The sequence below is a fragment of the Salvelinus fontinalis genome, chromosome 32 (genome assembly GCF_029448725.1).
Source record: "Salvelinus fontinalis isolate EN_2023a chromosome 32, ASM2944872v1, whole genome shotgun sequence".
In the NCBI taxonomy this organism is placed as follows: domain Eukaryota; kingdom Metazoa; phylum Chordata; class Actinopteri; order Salmoniformes; family Salmonidae; genus Salvelinus; species Salvelinus fontinalis.
The window spans coordinates 33,811,079-33,830,156 of NC_074696.1; the positions used below are offsets into that span (position 1 = coordinate 33,811,079).

Below are 19,078 nucleotides of genomic sequence, written 5' to 3' on the forward strand. Positions count from 1 at the left end.
TAAACTCAGTTTTTCAGAATTCCTGTTATTTAATTGGAGTACAAAAATTCCCTGTCTTAGGTCAGTTAGGATCACCACTTTATTTTAAGAATGTGAAATGTCAGAATAATAGTGGAGAGAATGATTTATTTCAGCTTTTATATCTTTCATCACATTCCCAGTGGGTTAGTAGTTTACATACACTCAATTAGTATTTGGTAGCATTGCCTTTCGGGTAGCCTTCCACAAGCTTCCACAAAATTCACCCAAAATAAGTTGGGTGAATTTTGGCCCATTTCTCCCGACAGAGCTGGTGTAACGGAGTCGGGTTTCTAGGCCTCCTTTCTTCTTTTTTTTTCTTAATTTTTTAAAAACTATTATTTACTACAAAAAATACAAGGGGTAACATTAAAGTATTAGAACATGATGGACAAACAATACAGCATCAAGACACTATCAAACATGTATCAGTCTTTCCGCAACAGAGCCATCGGTATGTGTGAGGGTGCGTGTGCATGATAAAGATATAAAATATGTCATAGTTTCCTTTTTCATGATCACAATCTTGTGAAGCCCGAACCCTCCAAGATCCCCCCATAGTGCCCCAATAGCTGTCCCTCAACCATTCGAGACTCCTCCCACAATGAATTAAATTCCATAGGTTTGAGGTCAGGGCTTTGTGATTGGCCACTCCAATACCTTGGCATTGTTGTCCTTAAGCCATTTTGTCACAACTTTGGAAGTATGATTGGGGTCATTGTCCATTTGGAAGACCCATTTGCGACCAAGCTTCAACTTCGTGACTGATGTCTTGAGATGTTGCTTCAATATATCCACATACTTTTCCTACCTGTAAACATCCGACTTCAACTGTAGATGACCTGGAGCCAGTTGGTTTTTTAACGGATATGTAGTGAGGGCCAGCCAACGAGAGCATACAGATCGCAGTGGTGGGTCGTACAGTTGAAGTCGGAAGTTTACATACAGTTAGGTTTGAGTCATTAAAACTAATTTTTCAACCACTCCACAAATTTCTTGTTAACAAACTATAGTTTTTGCAAGTACTAACTCACCCAAGACAGGGAATTTTTACTAGTACTAAATGTCAGGAATTGTGAAAAAAACTGAGTTTAAATGTATTTTTTACTGGTCTTTTTATTTTATTTTATTGGTCTTCATCTCGTGGCTCAGTCATTTCATTCGCGATAAATGGAGTTAACCGTGAGTTATGCCGCGTTCAAAACAACTGGCACTGGGGAAAAAATGAAATCGGAATTCCAAGTCGGAAACTCGGGCATCTTTCTAGAGCTGACTTCCCGACCTGAAGTTCACTGACGTCATGATTTAAACTCGTTCCCAGTTGTCTTGAAAGTACCATTAGCATTCCCCGGAGCAGGTTAGATATGAATGCACCTGGCTAAAAGGTGAGCCACTTTTGTATGACCGGTTATCCCAAGTTGAACTCAGTTGGCCAAAGTTACCTCGCTAACTCTTCAAACCTGCTTCGTACGTAAAACAATATATAACATTGTTTTGCAAGATCCATGTAAAACACTGACTTTTCTCTGGGTTTTCAGTTGCTAGGTACCAGTAAGTAGGAACAGCTGAAGAGAGGGCTGCAGAAATAAAAATAAGATTGTTTAGAAGAGGTGGACATTGGAGGATGAGATGAGAACCTTCAGCAAGAAGAAAGCAGATACTGCTCTGTGGCCACTCCTTCAACACCACCGCCAACCACAAAATGGACAATCACTGCAAACGGTAAGAGACATTCATTATAAATGTAATCACATTAATCTGTCATCCCTTCAATCCTAATTCACTTTCCACACTCAACTTTATTTCTTCACCCTCAATTTCCATACCTGCTTAGAGATTGACAACCATACATGAGGATTATATATTGTGTCCTGTGAGTGTTTATAACCGAACGATGTATAGTTTCATCAAAGTAAAAATATTCTGAGTGCTGTCTATTAATTTGACAGTGGTTACAATTCCCTAGGACCGTTCCTAGCTCTATACTAAAACAATTGGTGGGGACCACATATTATTGTTTTCGTAACAGAATGGAGCTTTAATATGGCATCTAAGGATACTAACCAAAATCGAAACAGATGCTCTAGAAACCTCAAGTGAGAATTTTTTGGGACAAATATAAACTTTAGATTTCACTGTAAATAAATCAAAACTATTGATTAAAAAAAGCAGAGCTTATGAAATTAATTTATACATTACCAGCTTGTTTACTCATTTGACTCTTAATAATTTGGAACCAATATTAAGGTCTTTAGGCCATTTATTAAATAAATCAAATGTTTCCTTTTAATACTAGAAAAGCCTGGCCTCTTTGGGATCCCCATTCAGGCCAATGAGGGATAATTTTGAATCAACATTCAGTCTAATAAATACATTTTCAGTTTAATGAATTAATTTTCAAAATAATACTTTGGTTGTGTTTATGAAGGTCTTGGGTAACATTATAATACAAAGAAAATATTATTTCCAAGAACACAAATACATTTTCATTAGTTTGTTACTGCAGGCTGTCTGTTGCTGGCATGCTCAAGTGTGGAGCGCATGGAACAGTGGTTATTCATGGAAAAAGTACTATTTTGAGCTCATCGATTCAATTTTGAGACTGATTTGGCAATGGTAAGTGTTTTGGAAACCTAAGAATCTGCTGTTTCTGATACTGTATAGAAATGAAATCGAAACATCTTATCTGCATGTGACTCTGTAGGAGGATTTGAAAAAATGGCCTCTTAACTGCTTATAACACAAATTCTGTTAGTGATATTGAAATCCTAACAACTTATGACTAATTAAGGAAAAGTTAAGGATGGACGGGGGAATTACTTTAAAAATGTCAGAGATATTATCCCCTTGACCTTTCTTGTGTTAAACACATTTGAGTCTGAAAAAAGTGATGTAACTGTGAACCCAGAATATCTACATTATTTTTGACTACCTATCATAAAAGTAATTTTGGAACATTAAAGTCAATGTCTTGAAGTACTCAACACAAGATTTTACTTGTTTTAAACACATATTTATTTTCTCTAACCCAAATGATTGATACATTTTTTTCTACTTTACTCAGTCTCTTGAAAGGTTCATGAGAAGAAATGATGAATGGACAAAAGACCCATAGACATTAAAACCAGTAGATGGCGATAGCGCTGACGTCATCCACGTATTCCTGTGGAAAAGTCTCGATGGCTGTGCATCATTAGAGATACTTTTGAGGATATGAGAAACCAGAGACACTTTTGAGGAGATGGCAATCTCATATTAACTCCCATTGTTGCCCATGCGTCGTATTGGCTGAGCGGTACATTCAGGGCGATTCTAGGACAAGTAGAACTCTCCGTCAAGGAGTGAAATGGAGTCAATTGGGCGCTAGCTCAAAAACCCAACATTAGCATGCATTTTGTAAACAAGACATTGCAAATCTTTTCTGAGATGTAAGATAAATAACTTGTTCTCTGTAATATTGTACAGTTTTGGAATCGTGACATACGTACTTTCACGGAAAATAGGCAGTTTTCTCGACTCACCCTGACTTTGAGAAGGGATTGGGTGATTAGCTTAGCAGCCACGTGATGCTGCATAACAATGAGAACGCGATTGGTCGACGGTGCTGTGTGGACGTTATATATTGAATTATTCATTGCCTAATGTGATTCCTTTCTCTACTATCTCAGGCGTCATGTTGCTAAATGGCACAACAAAAATAGCTTAGAATCATGGTGAAAGTGGCCGTAACAAGCAAAGGATCATGGTCAATGTAGTCATTTTCATCCTGCCTGAGAGTCAACCTTAATGGTTGTTTAGCAACACAACCGACGCCTAAGCAACTATGGGGAAAAACAGACTGGGTTGGCAGTTGGCTTAGATTGTTGAATATGGAAAGCCATTTGGCTCTTTGCGTGTCAAAAAAAACCCATGTCAAATGACACTATTTGATGAGTCAAATAAGGTTTTAATTTTACATGTCAAATAAAAAAGTTGTATTTTTGTGTGCCTAATTTGCACGTGCAAAGCCAAGCGCCAACATTACGATCAGTAGCACTGTCAAAGCTGCTGTAAAAAATAAATAAAAGATTGCAAACAAGCACACTCCTTGGCCACGATGTAGTTACAATACTGCGTTGGTAATAAGTCATTATTTTTTTGACTGAATGGGACAATGTCTTTTAGCATTTGAAATAAGATCAGGATCAAACGAGCAGGATCAAATATGTTAGCAAATATATTTTGATGCAGATGTTATTAGCAACTTTTGGGGTAGTTAGCTTTAGCTTGGTACCTAGCGAGCACCAATGCAACCAGCCTGTAAACAATGACCAGATGAAACTGAAGCCAGTTTCAATATTCTTAGTATAGATTTAGGAATCCATGTGACTAAATATTAGCTTGGCAACCACTTGTTGTTGTCCTATTGAAATCGAACTTCAGTTCATTAAAATCACTAGCTAGCTAGATAACGAACTAAACAAGCTAGCCAGCTATTTAACCCTGTTGCCCCAAGTTAACGTTATAAGCAGGTAGCTGGCTTCATCTGGCTAGTGCCGCTTGACCGGACCGGGTTATGTGTTGTGGAATTTGCGGTTAGCCCTTTAAATAAAAGTCCCTCTGAAAGTGATGCAAATGGATACAAATAGTGGAATCATGCCATATTTAGACTAGATAATGCGAAACCAGGTTGGAATGTGGAGCAATGAAATGGGGTATCAGTCTACTCAGTACCGAAGTTCTCCTCAGAGTTTTCAGACTCCAAAACATCCATGTTGTATTGTTTTTCCTCTGGAATAGTGTTCAACAAACACATAATAGCTTGACTGGTACAATAAATGTGGATAATTTCACAGTTGTTTCAGAGTCCTGCAATATGAGCTACAACGCAAATATTTGTGTAATCTATTCGCAGTTGTTTTCTGTGGGTTTCCATTAGCAGACCAAAACCCAATTTTATTGATCCACAATGTACAGAGCAATATGAATGTCAATACGCACAATAAGCTGACTGAGGAGGTGATTTCTCACAGTCAAAGTCACGCAATAAGAGCTACAATGCTAATATTTGTTTAAACTCTTCACAGTTGTGTTCTGTGGGTGTCACTGAGTAAATTGATACCCCATGTCATTGATCCACAATCCATAGGTAATGGTGTACAGTAGGGATGCACGATATATCGGTGAACATATCGGAATCGGACGTTATTAGCTAAAAATGCCAACATCGGTATCGGCCCGATGTCTAGTTTAACGCCTATGTGCAAAACCGATGTCAAAGCTGACGCACATATTTTTCAGATGTTGCCCTACCGGAGTTACACAGTAACAGTGTCACTGCTATTAGCTTCACAACATAAACACCGTTTGGGTCTTTGCGTGTCAAAAAAGATACACGTCAAAAAACACAATTTGACAATAACACTATTTGGCTTTAAATAAGCTTTTAATTTGACACGTCAAATAACACAGTTCTATTATAGAATGTTGTGTGTTCTGAATTTGCACGTGCAAGCCAAGCGTCACCACTACTATCAGTAGCAATGTCAAAGCTGGCAAACAAGCAAATACTGGCCACGAACGATGTGTTTACAATACTGCGTTGGTAATAAAGCATTATTTTTTCGCCCGCTACTTCTGGGGTAGCTAGATAGCTTTAGCTTGGTACTTAGCTAGCACCAATACAACCAGCCTGAAAACAATGACCAGTATTTCTGCAGTCATTTTCATTATTCTTAGCAATGATTCAGGAATCCTTGTGAGTAAGTATTAGCTAGGTAGCCAGTTGTTGTTCGCATAATGAAATGGTCCCGTGTGGCTCAGTTGGTAGAGCATGGCGCTTGCAACGCCAGGGTTGTGGGTTCAATTCCCACGGGGGGACCAGGATGAATATGTATGAACTTTCCAATTTGTAAGTCGCTCTGGATAAGAGCGTCTGCTAAATGACTTAAATGTAAATGAAATTAAACTTCAGTTCATGAAAATAAATAGCTAGGCAGCTACTTAACACTGTTGCCCAAAGCTAGCGTCATCTGGCTAGTGATGCTCGACCGGACCTGGTTATATGCTGTGAAGCTAGCGACAATAAGGATTAGGCACAATAGTGTAATTTGAGGTTTACCTTCAAAATAAAAGTACCTCTTTGAAAGTGATGCAGAAGGTAACAATTGGTGGATTCATGCCATATTTAGACGACATAATGTTAAACAAGGTTGGAATGTGAAGCAATGAAATGGGGTATCAGTTTTCTTGGTTACACCCACAGAACACAACTCTGAAGAGTTTATGCAAATACACTACCGGTCAAACGTTTTAGAACACCTACTCATTCAAGGGTTTTTCTTTATTTTTTAAAATATTTTCTACATTGTAGAATAATAGTGAAGACATCACAACTATGAAATAACACACATGGAATCATGTAGTAACCAACATTTTTTAAACAAATCAAAATATATTTCATATTTGAGATTCTTTAAAAAGCCACTTATTGTGGCCTTGACAGCTTTGCACACTTGGCATTCTTTCAACCAGCTTCATGAAGTAGTCTCCTGGAATGCATTTCAATTAACAGGTGTGCTTTCTTAAAGGTTAATTTGTGGAATTTCTTTCCTTCTTAATGCATTTGAGCCAATCAGTTGTGTTTTGACAAGGTGGTGGGGGGGGGGGGGTATACAGAAGATAGCCCTATTTGGTAAAAGACCAAGTACATATTATGGCAATAACAGCTCAAATAAGCAAAGAGAAACGACAGTCCATCATTTTTTAAAGACATGAAGGTCAGTCAATACTGGACATCACGTTTTTTCAAGTGCAGTTGCAAAAAGCATCAAGCGCTATGATGAAACTGGGGCGGCAGGTAGCCTAGTGGGTAGAGCGTTGGACTAACCGAAAGGTTGCAAGATCGAATCCCTGAGCTGACAAGGTAAAAATCTGTCGTTCTGCCCCTGAACAAGGCAGTTAACCCACTGTTCTTAGGCCGTCATTGAAAATAAGAATTTGTTCTTAACTGACTTGCCTAGTAAAATAAAAACGGGCTCTCATGAGGACTGCCACAGGAATGGAAGACCAAGAGCTACCTCTGCTGCAGAGGATATGTTCATTAGAGTTACCAGCCTCAGAAATTGCAGCCCAAATAAATGCTTCACAGAGTTCAAGTAACAGACACATCTCAACATTAACAGATGAGACTCTGTGAATCAGGCCTTCATGGTCAAATTGCTGCAATGAAACCACGACTAAAGGACACCAATAAGGAGAAGAGACCTGCTTGGGCCAAGAAACATGAGCATTGGACATTAGACTGGTGGAAATTTGTCCTTTGGTCCGGAGTCCAAATTGGAGATGTTTGGTTCCAACTGCCGTGTCTTTGTGAGACTCGGTGTGGGTGAACAGATTATCTCTGCAAGTGTATTTCCCACCGTAAAGCATGAATGAGGAGGTGTTATGGTTACACTGTCTGTGATTTATTTAGAATTCAGGAAAACATAATTTCTAATTTGGGTCCAGGCTGAAAAAGTTTAAGAACCCCTATTATCAACGTTATTTTAAAAATGATTTTGTATGACTTAAACTAGGTAAAAAAGTAATGCACGTGTTAAATGAATATGTGACGTACAGTCATATCCAGGTCCTGATTGGGCAGAAAGCTTATTTGTTGCATTAAATAGTGTTGACATATATGTTTTTTGACACGCAAAGGTCGAAACGGCGTTCTATTTATCCAGGTCCTGGTTGGTCAACAAGCTTATTTGACGCATCAAATATCAAATTGTGTGTGTATCTTTTTTGACACGCAAAGAATCAAACTGCATTCCATAGTTGACAATATGTGAACTCTTATTTATTCTCCAATGTTTATTTAAAACATAAACACGTTTGCACAATGAGCACTTGTCTCTCAAAACATCGCTACAGTTGTTTAGCTAGCTAGTCAATCGTAGACATATTTAACGTTACATTGACATGACATCAGTTAAAACACCTGAAAACAAGACATGGTATCAATAACAAGCTGAAACAAGTCACGTACGATTCCCCACATGACAGTTTCTTGTCGTTGTTGGTAGAATCACAACAACTTTGGCCGTTCAGGCGATTGTAATTTACATAGGCTTTCTAGGGCAGACCAGGGCTGATGGCACCGCTTGGTTGCTACGCAGTAGCGGATCAGCAGAGCTTGTGACTTCACGCTCCAGACCGGACACTGGGGGCCTGCAAAGACCACCTAGATCAGTCAGAATACTTGACTATTGTAGTCATATTTTGTCTCTAACGCAAGAGGGCGCCAAATTATCAGGTTCTGGTTAGTTATTGTTCAACATATAGGCCCGGTCCAAATACTTTGAAAATGCAGTCTTATATGTCTGAATAGGTGAAAGCTAACATTACAAGTTTTCCAAGAGCCATTATGTACCATTATGTGGAGTGTGTAATTTGCAATGCCAGTGTCGGTTCCCTCTGGAGTCCTCCACACAAAAATCTATGCATGCTCTACTGTGGTTCGCTTTCAATAAAAGCATCTACAAAATTATAATATAAACTAAGCATGTACTGTTCAAATCAAATGTATTTATATAGCCCTTCTTACATCAGCTGATATCTCAAAGTGCTGTACAGAAACCCAGCCTAAAACCCCAAACAGCAAGCAATGCAGGTGTAGAAGCACGGTGGCTAGGGAAAAACTCCCTAGAAAGGCCAAAACCTAGGAAGAAACCTAGAGAGGAACCAGGCTATGAGGGGTGGCCAGTCCTCTTCTGGCTGTGCCGGGTGGAGATTATAACAGAACATGATCAAGATGTTCAAATGTTCATAAATTACCAGCATGATCAAATAATAATAATCACAGTAGTTGTTGAGGGTGCAGCAAGTCAGCATCTTTCATGTCATACCATGGCATTTACACATAAAACAAGGAGGATGTTCCTTATCGTGGATGTAATGGCATGTTCAATAGAACAGATTCAATGAAACTAGAACACCTTTCAGCGTCATAGTAGAAGTCAGGGAAATGTCAGGGAGTGAGTCAACTCTTAAATTAACATGCCATCTTATATTATGAAATCTAATGACAAACCAAACCAGTTTTAAATCAACCAGTACTGTTTAGGGTGTGTCTAGTTATTTATTGGCGGTTGGCAATGCCTAAGACAACAATAAATAATCAAACTTGAAATCACATTTCACATATCCAAATAGTGTTGTGTAAGGGTAAGTTGTACAATTCACATCTGATAAATACAAGTTATGATTTGTTATGATTGGGTCACTGCAAATTGTTAGTTGGGATGTGTGCAAAAAAAAAAAAAATATCATTGGTGAAAACACTGACACACTGACTGGGGATGTTGCTCTTCGCAAGATGACAAGTTTTCTCTAAATGAATACATTTCTACCTGTACATGTGTTTTGTTTACTGTCGCAAGTAGCCATCCTATAAGCAGGAAGGAGTTCTATAGAAATAATCCACTTCACAGAGGTTTAACGGCATGCACCAGGCAAATTTTTATAGTACGATAGTATAAATAAAGGTTGTAAATACACCTGGCTGGCTAAGTTTTAGGAAATATCCTGTACATATTAAATATTTGTATTCATTCTGACTCTAATTCTGGTTAGGCTAAAGTTGTAAAAACAATAAAGGGCTTTTTACATTGCTGAGACAGAGCCAAGCTCTACTGAGCTGTCATCCACTAGTTGCTGGAACCATGCTGGAAAGGACAATGTTACAAGAAAATATCCAAGCCAGCACTGTATGGTTCAATAGTGTGAAAGAGTATACGTTAACACAGCAACTTACCTCACCACCTTGATTAAGTGGTAGACAATTCTTATGAATCATCTTAAAGTGGCTTAGCAATGAATTGATCAATGAAACACTGCATTTTACAATGCCTCACCAGCCTGGAAAGCTTTCAACACTAATATGTTCTGGGTTTGTCATCAACATATTTCACACATTCTACGTCATATGCAGAGGTGTCTCTACATGTCTGGGTGTTATGTGTAATTAAGACAGTCAGACAGACGCACACCAGAATAGAAAGGGCGGTTATTTAGGAACATTCCAACTCAAGGTGTCTTTAAAAAAAGGCACTCCCTTCCCCAACGTCAAAATATCTTCACAAGACCCTCCCCTTGTATTGTAAAAAAAATTGCACACCCTCCGTCCTCATAGAATTAACTCAAAATCATTTTTAACGATAACTAGCTAGCGACCCTGTGTTTATCAACATGGATATCAACTTTGGCACTGATACCCCAGCATGTTTTTGTGGCACAGTAGATGCCATGCAGGGCTATGGGCCAGAAGGTTGAGGGTTCGCCGACCACCACGGACTCTACTAACTCATACAAATGAACATTTCTCATCCATAGTTACAGTCAAGTTCACTCAAAGAACACTTACACAATAGTAGTGCCTTTATAGAAAGAGTAAACATACTGATCATCTGGTTTTACAAAACTTGCTTTCTAGGATAGAGAAAAAATAAAAAAAATAAAAAACATTCGAATGAACACCCTTATTTTAAATACCGGTACTGGGGTGGGGAGGTCATCCAAAATACGGGAGGGTTGTCCAACTTTTTTGTTTATTTTTGCTTTTGGGAGGGTTGTGTGTTTTTTTTATTGGGAAAAGGGGAGGGTAGGGCATTTGTCCCCCCCCCCTGGTTTACATTCGCTTTTTTGCAGGATTAACTATATAATGTTTTCTATCTTAGCCACATTTCCTCATCTGCTTGCATACCCCTCCCCTATATCAAGGTGTTTTGGTACTTCCCTTAAGCACTACACTTTTCCTCATGCTAACTTTTACTATACCACTGGTCAGTATAGCCTACCAGTATATCCTGCCCTACATCCACATGAATCCACAATAAGAAATATGAATAGCTGATAGGCAGCAGAGAGGCCAGTTGCATCATTGCGCATGAAAGAACAGTGAAGACATGAAACACGCAGCTCAAAAAGTTCCCCTATTGATCATGTTTAGGGACAATATCCTACCTAGACTAGCCTACAACACCTCAATGCAATGAATAATTGCATTATTGTTTTCAACTGAGTACAAAATTCTACTCTAGGCTGCTTTGAAAATGTCATTTGAATAACGGCGCAAAAGCCCTGTTTCATTTAATTTGGATCAGTTGTAGGTCTACTCTCGACGGTGTAGAAGTTCTAGAAAAATAGAGTAGCAGGCCAGTCTGGCTTTTTATTTCTGATACTGAGATGTGGTCTGTTGCTGATCATCATTCTGCCAAGTCTTTGTACAATAATGTGGCCACATGCTCCCGGCAGGCCCAGTTATTCAGGAAAGCTTAACATGAGCTCTGCTTAGTCTTCAATCCGAGAGGCTATTCCTCGCACACCTAGAACCTAGCGTATCAATATAGCCTAAATATTGGTAATTTAACTTTGAAAAGGTATTACCTTTATGTGCCATGAACACAACCAGTCACAGTGTTTTAATCTGATTAGGCTACTTCAAAAGTCTCCTGTAGGCATGTGCATGGTCGTCCAAAATATCATTCCAGCATCTTCAAAATGGCTTCACATTAACCAGGTTTCCATCTAAATCAAATCTAATTGTATTTGTCACATGCGCCGAATAGTGAAATCCTTACTTACATGCCCTTAACCAACAATGCAGTTTTAAGAAAAATAAATGTTAAGTAAAAAATAGATAAAAATAACAAATAGTTCAAGAGCAGCAGTAAAATAACAGTAGCGAGGCTATATACAGGGGGTACCGGTACAGAGTCAATGTATGGGGGCACAGGTTAATTGAGGTAATATGTACATGTAGATAGAGTTAAAGTGACTATGCACAGATAATAACCAGAGAGTAGCAGCAGTGTAAAACGGGGGGAGGGGGATATAGAGGTCTGGTATAGAGGTCCTGGATGGCAGGAAGCTTGGCCCTAGTGATGTACTGGGCCGTACACACTACCCTCTGTAATGATGCAACCAGTCAGGATGCTCTCGATGGCGCAGCTGTAGAACTTTTTGAGGATCTGTTGACCCATGGGGGAATAGTCTTTGTCGTGCCTTCATGACTGTCTTGGTGTGTTTGGACAATGATAGATTGTTGGTGATGTGGACACCAAGGAAATTGAAGCGCTCAACCTGCTCCACTACAGCCCCGTTGATGAGAATGGGGGCGTGTTCGGTCCTCCTTTTCCTGTAGTCCACAGTCATCTCCTTTGTCTTGAACACTTTGAGGGAGAGGTTGTTATCCTGGCACCACAGGAACAGGTCTCTGACCTCCTCCCTATAGGCTGTCTCATCGTTGTCGGTGATCAGGCCTACAACTGTTGTGTCATCAGCAAAATTAATGATGGTGTTGGAGTCGTGCCTGGCTATGCAGTGATGACTGAACAGGGAGTCCAGGAGGGGACTGATCACACACCCCTGAGGGGCCCACATGTTGAGGATCAGCATGGCAGATGTATTGTTACCTACTCTTACCACCTGGGGGCCGCCCATCAGGAAGTCCAGGATCCAGTTGCAGAGGGAGGTGTTTAGTCCCAGGGTCCTATGGTATTGAACGCTGAGTTGTAGTCAATGAATAGCATTCTCACGTAGGTGTTCCTTTTGTCCAGGTGGGAAAGAGCAGTGGGGAATGCAATAGAGATTGCATCATCTGTGGATCTGTTGGGGCGGTATGCAAATTGGAGTGGGTCTAGGATTTCTGGGATAATGGTGTTGATGTGAGCCATGACCAGCCTTCCAAAGCACGTCATGGCTACAGACATGAGTGCTATGGGTCGGTAGTCATTTAGGAATGTTATTTTAGTGTTTTTGGGGCAGGTTCTATAGTTGTCTGCTTGAAACATGTTGGTATTAGAGACTCAGTCAGGGACAGTTAGAAAATGTCAGTAAAGACACTTGCCAGTAGGTCAGCGCATGCTCAGACTACACGTCCTGGTAATCTGTCTGTCCCTGCAGCCTTGTGATTGTTGACCTGTTTAAAGGTCTTACTCACATCGGCTACGGTGAGAGTGATCACACAGTCGTTCGGAACAGCTGATGCTAACATGCATGCTTCAGTGTTGCTTGCCTCGAAGTGAGCAGAGAAGTAATTTAGCTCGTCTGTTAGGCTCGTGTCACTGGGCAGCTCGCGGCTGTGCGAGCTGTGCTTTCCTTTTTATGAGAATAGAGTATGTTAAAAAAAATGTCAGGACAGGCCTGATGATAACAGCCATTTTGTCTAGGTAAACTTACCAAATGTCGACAAAATAAAATAGGCTGGACAAGGTGGGATATTTTTGTGTCGGTCAAATTAATAATGCGAGAAATGTTGGTGGAAAAGGCTTTTCAAGTAAATTTGGATTCATGTGATGATATGTTGTGTGGTTCTCCCAATACAACTCGGGAAAGCATGCAGTTTATTAGACTACAAATTAAATAAGTTATGATGTACTTCAGTGTGGTGAAAGTGATGATTGATGCTGCAGTTGGACCTTGAAGCCAGCCCACTGCATTTTTTTCATTGTTCCCCTCTAATCAGGGACTGATTTAGGGACACCAGGTGTGTGCACTTAATTATCAGGTAGAACAGAAAACCAGCAGGCTCTGGACCTCGTAGAGTAAAAGTTGAATACACCTGATGTAGGCTATACCCACAATGTATCTGCTAGCTGTTAGCTAGAGCACACGTGCCAATACCAGAGTGGGCACATTCGCTACACAGTGCATTCGGAAAGTATTCAGACCCCTTGACTTTTTCCAAATTTTGTTACGTTACAGACTTCAAAATGTATTTAATATTTTTTTTCCCTCATCAATCTACACAATCTACCCATAATGACAAAGCAAAAACAGGTTTTTAGAATTTTTTGCTAATTTATAAAAAATAAAAAACACATTTACACAAGTATTCAGACCCTTAACTCAGTACTTTGTTAAAGCATCTTTGGCGATTACAGCCTCAAGTCTTCTTGAATATGGTTCTACAAGCTTGGCACATTTGTATTTGGGGAGTTTCTCCCATTCTTTTCTAAGTGCCCAGTTCCCAGTTGTTTTGAATGTGGAAATAGTGACGGCGTCAGCATCACTGGCTACTGACCTATTAAAAATGAGTGTGTTCTTCAAGCATGTCAGGAAACTGTCTTATATGGGACACCGAATGAAGGGATGACGACTAACGTCTACCACCAGAAATAAATGCTAATAGGTACTGTATTGGTTTGAAAGACAATTATAATATTTGCACATTGTTGTATTAGCAGAACAATAAGGGTGGTTTATTCTACATGGAACCGTTGCACTTGAAAGTTATCAAAACACTTTGTTTAGAATATCTACATAAGTTCAGCAATTTGCACTTTTCTCTTATTACTTTGTAGGCTACTGCTGGACACATGGCTTGAGGCAAACTCTGTCATATCCAGTGTCATATCCAGGGTGAAGTGTCATGCACTCCACCCCTCCTGCCACCTGACTGCACCTGTACGTACATGAAGACAGAACCTCACCCAGAGACCTCTGATTGTCAGTATGTGGTTAGACAGCCAAATCCTTAGAAAATACCATAGAAATAGAATTGAATGCCATGCTATTTCTGGGACAGCTGAAGAACAAGGAGCATACAAATCTATCTGTTGTTCTCCTCTACACACAACTTATTTGTATTTTTGCTAGGTAGAGTGTAGGCATACTGTCTTTATAAGCACATCAATATTACAGCAGAAAATGTTTTGTCTTTACATGAAATTACAAAACTTCAAGTTGCAAGCTACTTTCATAGCAAGGTGTTGTAGAACGAGTGTCTCATGAAACACATTGCAGACAATGGTAAAACATGTGTATACTTTAAATGCATACATTCAACAGCTGTTGATACCAAAATGAACAAATGGCGGGAAATCACGCATTAGATGCCTTCGCAGTATGAAGAAACTTAGTATGTTGATATTCATTGCTTACCGCATATGTTTTACTAAACAGTATGTTCTAAATAATATGTAGTACGATTAGTACACAGAAGTATGTACTTTTAGTAAGTAGTAGGCAATACAGATATTGGACACGGACCATGCCTCGGGATTTAATGAATGTGAAATGTCAATGAATATAAATACACTGCTCAAAAAAATAAAGGGAACACTTAAACAACACAATGTAACTCCAAGTCAATCACACTTCTGTGAAATCAAACTGTCCACTTAGGAAGCAACACTGATCGACAATAAATTTCACATGCTGTTGTGCAAATGGAATAGACAAAAGGTGGAAATTATAGGCAATTAGCAAGACACCCCCCAAAACAGGAGTGATTCTGCAGGTGGTGACCACAGACCACTTCTCAGTTCCTATGCTTCCTGGCTGATGTTTTGGTCACTTTTGAATGCTGGCGGTGCTCTCACGCTAGTGGTAGCATGAGACGGAGTCTACAACCCACACAAGTGGCTCAGGTAGTGCAGTTAATCCAGGATGGCACATCAATGCGAACTGTGGCAAAAAGGTTTGCTGTGTCTGTCAGCGTAGGGTCCAGAGCATGCAGGCGCTACCAGGAGACAGGCCAGTACATCAGGAGACGTGGAGGAGGCCGTAGGAGGGCATCAACCCAGCAGCAGGACCGCTACCTCCGCCTTTGTGCAAGGAGGTGCACTGCCAGAGCCCTGCAAAATGACCTCCAGCAGGCCACAAATGTGCATGTGTCAGCATATGGTCTCACAAGGGATCTGAGGATCTCATCTCGGTACCTAATGGCAGTCAGGCTACCTCTGGCGAGCACATGGAGGGCTGTGCGGCCCCACAAAGAAATGCCACCCCACACCATGACTGACCCATCGCCAAACCGGTCATGCTGGAGGATGTTGCAGGCAGCAGAACGTTCTCCACGGCGTCTCCAGACTCTGTCACGTCTGTCACATGTGCTCATGTGCTCAGTGTGAACCTGCTTTCATCTGTGAAGAGCACAGGGCGCCAGTGGCGAATTTGCCAATCTTGGTGTTCTCTGGCAAATGCCAAACGTCCTGCACGGTGTTGGGCTGTAAGCACAACCCCCACCTGTGGACGTCGGGCCCTCATACCACCCTCATGGAGTCTGTTTCTGACCGTTTGAGCAGACACATGCACATTTGTGGCCTGCTGGAGGTCATTTTGCAGGGCTCTGGCAGTGCACCTCCTTGCACAAAGGCGGAGGTAGCGGTCCTGCTGCTGGGTTGTTGCCCTCCTACGGCCTCCTCCACGTCTCCTGATGTACTTGCCTGTCTCCTGGTAGCGCCTGCATGCTCTGGACCCTACGCTGACAGACACAGCAAACCTTTTTGCCACAGTTCGCATTGATGTGCCATCCTGGATTAACTGCACTACCTGAGCCACTTGTGTGGGTTGTAGACTCCGTCTCATGCTACCACTAGAGTGAGAGCACCGCCAGCATTCAAAAGTGACCAAAACATCAGGCAGGAAGCATAGGAACTGAGAAGTGGTCTGTGGTCACCACCTGCAGAATCACTCCGGTTTTGGGGGGTGTCTTGCTAATTGCCTATAATTTCCACCTTTTGTCTATTCCATTTGCACAACAGCATGTGAAATTTATTGTCAATCAGTGTTGCTTCCTAAGTGGACAGTTTGATTTCACAGAAGTGTGATTGACTTGGAGTTACATTGTGTTTTTTAAGTGTTCCCTTTATTTTTTTGAGCAGTGTATATTCTTTCCCAGCACTGTCTCTAAGTAGGTTGGTATACAATGAGTCTTAAATCTGGTCACACCCTAAAAAGTCACACCCTCGAATATAAACGTACTCTCTAAAACTTGTTGTGTTTGCACCTAGCAAGTACAATGGAAATGCACAGACATTACATCCATATAAACAGTCCTTATTAGTCAAGAAGGCTCTGATAGTAACAATTAGACATGTTGAGTCAGGCATCACTCTCAGGGTTGTACAGGTTCACAAGTGATACTCACATGTTGAAAGAAACTCGCCCAAATTGCTTATCTAAATATTTTGGGTAACACTTTGTGAATGTTAAAGGTGTCAAAACAACCTAATATTTAAAAATAATTCAAACGATACCAGAATAAGTAGTTTTTTTATTACAGTATTTAGTAGCAGTATTGTTGCTGGTGTTGCTGACAGGATTAGTTCTGTGCACCACAAGGCTGTATTAGACTCTGCTGAGCTAAAGCCAAGGCATAAGCTTCTGGCTCAATGGGTGTTAGGCCGGGTATCTGTAAAGCACCTCCTGATTACCTCTGATGTAAAAAGGGCTTTATAAAATAACTGGGATTGATTTGATTGGAGCTAATACATGTCTTCAGGTATCAGGCAAGGTTTCTGAACACATTACAATGCCATCAATTGCTCTGACCCGAGTTCAAATAGTATTGAGTCTGTCTGGAGTGGAGTGCCAGAAAGATGTGGTTTGCCCTTTTGGGACTATTACAGTGGTCCCATTGTTCCAGGAAAGCGCAATCATCGACCACAGCTAGTTAGAGTATTTAGAATATACTATTTATCCAGGTCTGGTTCCAACCCCTTCTGCCATTGTGTCCTTGAGCAAGGCACATAAACCCCTGAACTGCTACCTGGGTACTGCTCTGAGGCTTACCTGATGCTCCCAGGCTGTTGCGTGAATAGTATGTCACAGGGTTGGGTACTGTGACAGATGGAATACACATTTTCGTTGTACTGATAAACAAGGAAACAATAAACATGTCCTCCAACTAATAAATGTAAGATATTGTGTGTGACCGCATTTTATACAGTATATTGACCAGATACTCAAGTGGTCGCTTTAACAATGAAAATAAATGTGTTCAAAATAGACGGCAGTTAGCCTGGGTACCAGTCCAGGGCTTGACATTCAGGTAATTTCACTTGTGAGTGATTTTCATGTTTCATTTGCATAATAAAATCACATAATAAAATCATGTGATTTTTACAGTGTTTATAAATACAGGGTAATTGTGTGAATTTTACAGAGTAGAGGCCTAATGTTTATGTATTAAAATGGCCAACGTGCTTCCCTTGGTTACTTTTTTATTGTCATGCCAGATACTCAAGGTTGTGACCCGGTCTGTGTACATCTTAGACAATGGTGTTCTGATGTAAAACGGAAACGTCAGCAACGTGAAAAAGGCAAGTTTTTCTTTCTTTTTCAATCTTTTATTTTATTTTTTTACATAAAACACATTGGTTGTTGTTATCTCGCTTTTTGCAGATGAACAAAAAAGTTGAGATGCCGAGATGCAGCAGTGTGTATGAAGACTTTCCGGTGACAGTGTCCGAGGGGTTGGCTGAGAGAGGTTTTAAGGTGACTGTGGAGAGGGCCAGAGCGGGGAGCAACCCTTATACTGCATGCACACAGCCATGGAGCTATCGAGAACACTCCCTGTGGTATAGCCATTATTGGTAAGACGGGGCGAAAGAAGGGATGAGGGAGGAGATGTGTGTAGGTGGTGAGGAGGCAGAACATGTTGTACTCTCTGTCCTGAAGAGGTTAGTGTGCGAGGGCGCTAACCTGCTACTCTCCCTCTGCTACCTCTGAGGAAGAACATCCCGGAAAACATTACCTTCCTCTCCTTTTTGTGTGTTGTGTGTGTGTGTCCAGTTGTTTTAGTCTACTCATAAAAGTGTGTTTGTCTTTCAAGAAATTCCACAAATTAACTTTTAACAAGGCACACCTACCTCATGAAGCTGGTTGAGAGAATGCCAAGAGTGTGCAAAGCTGTCATCAAGGCAAAGGGCGGATACTTTGAAGAATCTCAAGTATAAAGTATATTTAGATTTGTTTAACACTTTTTTGGTTACTACGTGATTCCATATGTGTTTTTTCATAGTTTTGATGTCTTCACTATCATTCTACAATGTAAAACATTGTAAAAATAAAGTAAAACCCTTGAATGAGTAGGTGTCTCCAAACTTTAGACCGGTACTGAATGTGTATGTATGTACGTATGTACAGTATATGTCTATATACAGTGCATTTGGAAGGTATTCAGACCCTCAACTTTTTCTATATTTTGTTACGTTACAGCCTTATTCTAAAATTGATTAAATAGTTGTTTCCCTCATCAATCTACACACAATACCCCATAATGACAAAGCAAAAATACATTTTTAGAAAT

At 40.4% G+C, this 19,078-nt stretch overlaps 1 pseudogene; it reads left to right on the plus strand.

The window, feature by feature from the left end:
• LOC129830585 (tRNA-dihydrouridine(47) synthase [NAD(P)(+)]-like) overlaps positions 1 to 19,078 on the plus strand; it is a 49,499-nt pseudogene that overhangs the window by 20,304 nt on the left and 10,117 nt on the right.